Source organism: Petaurus breviceps, unplaced genomic scaffold, assembly GCF_028583685.1.
Source record: "Petaurus breviceps papuanus isolate PSGF00001 unplaced genomic scaffold, PetGlider_PUasm1.0 40, whole genome shotgun sequence".
NCBI lineage: Eukaryota > Metazoa > Chordata > Mammalia > Diprotodontia > Petauridae > Petaurus > Petaurus breviceps.
The window spans coordinates 8,459,977-8,464,070 of NW_027186315.1; the positions used below are offsets into that span (position 1 = coordinate 8,459,977).

Here is a 4,094-nt window from a genome sequence, read left to right on the forward strand (position 1 = left end):
AGAGAGCCTGCCTTAGTGGTGTCAGGATGACATAAGGTAAGATTCTACCTTTGACTCCTATCAACTATGTAAACCTGGGTGTATTACTTCATGTCTCTGTACCACATATAACCCTCTAATACAGTAAGGTTGAAGAATATTTGCCAAATTTACATTGGTACAAAGAGTTTCTACAAAAGCAGTTCCCTAAATCTCATATCTAGATGAAACGTGTGCACCTACTAATAGGAAATGCAGGCAGAAAGTCAATAAACATGTATTAAGAGCTTAACTGTGTACCAGGTACTCTGCTAAGCACTGAGAATATAGATACAATTAAAAAAGACAGTCTCCATCCTCAAGGAACTTACAATCTAATGAGGGAAGTTATCATATAACAGGGAGGAGAAAAGATTTGTCTTGGAGCAAAAATTCAGGGTCATATGGATAGCAGAGGGAAGAATAAAGCATAGATAAATTGAGCATGTCTTTAAAACAGAGCCTTCCAGAAGGAACTGACCAATGAGAGAAAAGAACTGACATAGTGGAGGAATGTTTCAGAGTGAGAAAGTCCCAGAGCTAGGTTTCAGGATGAAAAATGAATATGGATCATGTTGATAAAGTCCAGAGAATCAGAAATACAGCAGAGAGGGGAATGGAGCATATAGATTTATTTTGTTTTTTAAAATTGGAGATGGATATATAATAATTCATTCATGACAAAATTTTGGCTCTTAAAATGGGTAGCCAGATTTAGGCAAGCAATTTTTCTTTTACTATGTGGCAGAATATCTATTATTAACACATTCTGTAATTACTTTCTATGCTACAAACTTTTACATAATTATTGCACACTTTTAAAAAAATTCTCCTTGTAGCATTTAATATGCAGTGTTTGATAAATATGTGATCTTTCTATCAATTTATCATCATTAATCTTTCCCAATCGCCTTTAGTTATAGTGCTTTCCATTGTTATTATTCTTTTTATATTTTATAATTATAGAGTTGGTTTCATGTTATTTTCCCAAATACATGTTGAGCCCTTTGAAGGCAGGGATTTCCTTTGCCTTTCTGTGTATTCCCAAAATTTAGCAGAGTGCCGGATATATAGTAGGCATTTAATGAATGCTTATGGACAAATTTAATAATTATCTGTATTTTACAAAGGGAAATTGAGCCTAAGAAAATTGAGTGGATTCGTCTAAGAAGGTAAATGTCAAAACTACTGAGTATTTTTGGTTGTTGTTGTTGTTGTTGCCTAGGTTTGTTTATTGGTATTCACTTCAGTAACTTGAAACCACAGATATAAACAGTTTATAATCAGAAAATTCCAAATAATCACAGATTATATATGCATATTTCTGTTCACAAAGGTCACAAGTGCAGGTACATTAATAGAAACAAGCATCTGGGATTATGACCAATCTGTTTTAAAATGCAGATATGTAAAATTATATTTAAAGAATATGAAGAGATGATCTACACACTTCAAAAATCAAATTTTGCTTACAACAGAAATATATGACAACTGCAGGATTCAAGTAACAAGCAATAAGAGATCAAGAAATTAATACTGGTCAAAGTGAATGGGATTGATTTAGTTTTGTTTTACTTTTCACTGAAAATGCACCAACTACATGAATAAAGAAAAAATCTAGTAGTAACTTAGAAAAAAAAATTACAAAATTTAAAGCCAATTACTTAATAGTCTTCTAACATCTAAGTAATAGCAATGACATTAAAAGGAGCTGCACCTGCATTTCAAATTTGCCAACTTTACACTTAAGGATGTTTCCAGAAACAAAATATGACTAAGTAGCTTCACACTCCAAATGAAAAGCCTGATAGGCTCAGATCAAAATGTGGAATGTTTCACATAAAATTAACAAAAATACAAGTTTTTTGTTCTTTATTGAATAGAATCAAATTTGCTGACAATTCTTTGAAGCTGGAAACTAATAAAAGTTCATTTCTTTGAAGGTGACTCTTCTTCACACATCCACTTTTTTTCATAACGGTGCAAAGGTTATCCTGGGTGGCTTGAAGAGCCAATCTCTACAAAGCACTTCTGTGTGTTGCCATTCTCAGGAGAAAAAAAAGTTATTCTGCATTAACTTAACTGTATATTCATTTTTATTGTAACACGACACATAAACATATTATTTTTCACTAAAACAAAAGAGTACACTATTTCCTTCTACTAACTATCTGTATTATGTTTTTAAAAGGTTAATGTTAAAAACAAAGAACCACTTTTCCTTGGAAACCCTTAAGCATCTTGCACATTTTAAGCTTCTTTCTTTTGCTTGAAATCTTCTGCCAATTTATTCAGAATTTTTTTTAAATTTCTGATAATGAGGCAAACTGCTGCAGTGAGAATTTTTTGCAACTTATTCATTTATGTAGAAGAGAGAACAGAGTTTACAGTAAAATTCTGTCTTGGGTCCCTGGAACCAAAGTGCCTCTTTGGCACAGTGCTCGACCATAATCACAACATCCTCTTGGGTTTCCATTTCTATGAAAGACTGGTTCTTTATCCTCATCACTATGTGATTCTTTATCTTTCCATAGGCTCAGCTAGTTTGATGATGGCACTGTCAGAATAGCCAGATTGGAGCAAGTTGCTGAGATGGATCACCCATCCAAGCTCAGGCTTCTGTTCAAATTTCTGATCAGGTTTCCCACCTTCAGCTTTCTTTATTCTTTTATACTTCGGGGATAAATGAACTCTTACTGGTTTGCCACATACTAGTGCTGGTGTGGTTGTATAATAACCCAGTGCAGCCTGAGCATCTTCTGTGGTAGACATTTCAAGGAATGCCTCATTGATTTTATTTAAGACCAGATGATTTGAAATTACTCCAAATGGTTCAACCAGTTGCAAAAGTTGGTATCTCAAGTTTTTCCCCCACTGAAAATCCATGTGAACAGTTCTGCTAGTTTCCATTCTGCCTTTTTGCAGGTGTCTTGGTCCTTGCATATTTCCATTTCTGGCAACCATATTTGTTCTTGGTCCAACAGGTGGTCCCCCAAGATGGAATAAGGGAGGAGGGGGTCCCAAAAATTCCTGGTGCTTGGTTTGTAGATTGCTGAAACATGAATGGATCACCCATTCCATGTCCAGAATCATTGTCAGGATTCTATTCTGGATAGATTTCTAGGAGAAGTTGTCAGTGTTAACCGTCTATTGCTCCATTGATGTGTTGATTCCACTCCTTATTAGAATGAACTGGCACATCACATACAGAGCACAGATGGGGATAATCCTTTGGTAAGAACCTGTGATCATCAAAACCATCTCTTCTAAAGTGCCTTTTTTCCCAATCATCACTAGGTACTCTGTATGGTGGCTCCCATGTAGCAGATTGGCCATCTCTACCATAACTCAGTGAATGACCTTCTTCAGTTCTCCTCCTTTAAAGTTGTAGAAGGATCTGGAGCAAATTCTCAGAAGTAATCTTGTCCTCTGGATAATGTCTCAGTTCATCTAAGTCTCTAGCAGACAGACCAAAACTGGTGAAAATATTACTGGTCCAGTCAACATCTCCATAGTTTTGAGAAGACAAAGGAAGTGGACCTCTACTTCCAATGTTAAATATAGATTGAAAATTATGGGAAGAAGTACTAGCAGAAGACAGTGCACTATGAGATCCTTGTTGATTCAACGAAGAACTCATTCCAAGATTCATTAAACTAGCAAGGTGTGCAGTACCCTAGCTCATCTTTCCAAGAGATGCTGGCATACTTACATACTGGGTAGCAGCAGCAAGAAGGTCTGTTAAAGCAGATAGGTCACACCCATGACCTTGTGAGTCCCTACTGAGAGATGACCCCTGGAATGACTTCAACATTGTAGAACTATCTTTTTGTCTACATTATGGATCAAAAAAGAATTGAAAGACAGCCAAAAAGAAAGCTCAGAGTAGAAAGCTAGTTAACTTTGCTTTATAAATGGTAACACCAAGAAAAAAGGATCAATAAGGATTGTAGATTCTTCAAGCTGAGAACAAGCAGACAACTCTGTTTCACTGCTAGCTCAGAGAAGGAGAGGAAAAACTAATGAGTATTAAACGAATCAGAATCCAAATCTGCCTCTCAGTAAAGTCTTTCACT

At 35.6% G+C, this 4,094-nt stretch overlaps 1 pseudogene; it reads right to left on the reverse strand.

Annotated features, from left to right (window-relative positions):
* Nucleotides 1-2,371: 2,371 nt before the first annotated feature.
* Nucleotides 2,372-3,832, reverse strand: LOC138170928 (matrin-3 pseudogene; annotated as a pseudogene).
* Nucleotides 3,833-4,094: the final 262 nt, after the last annotated feature.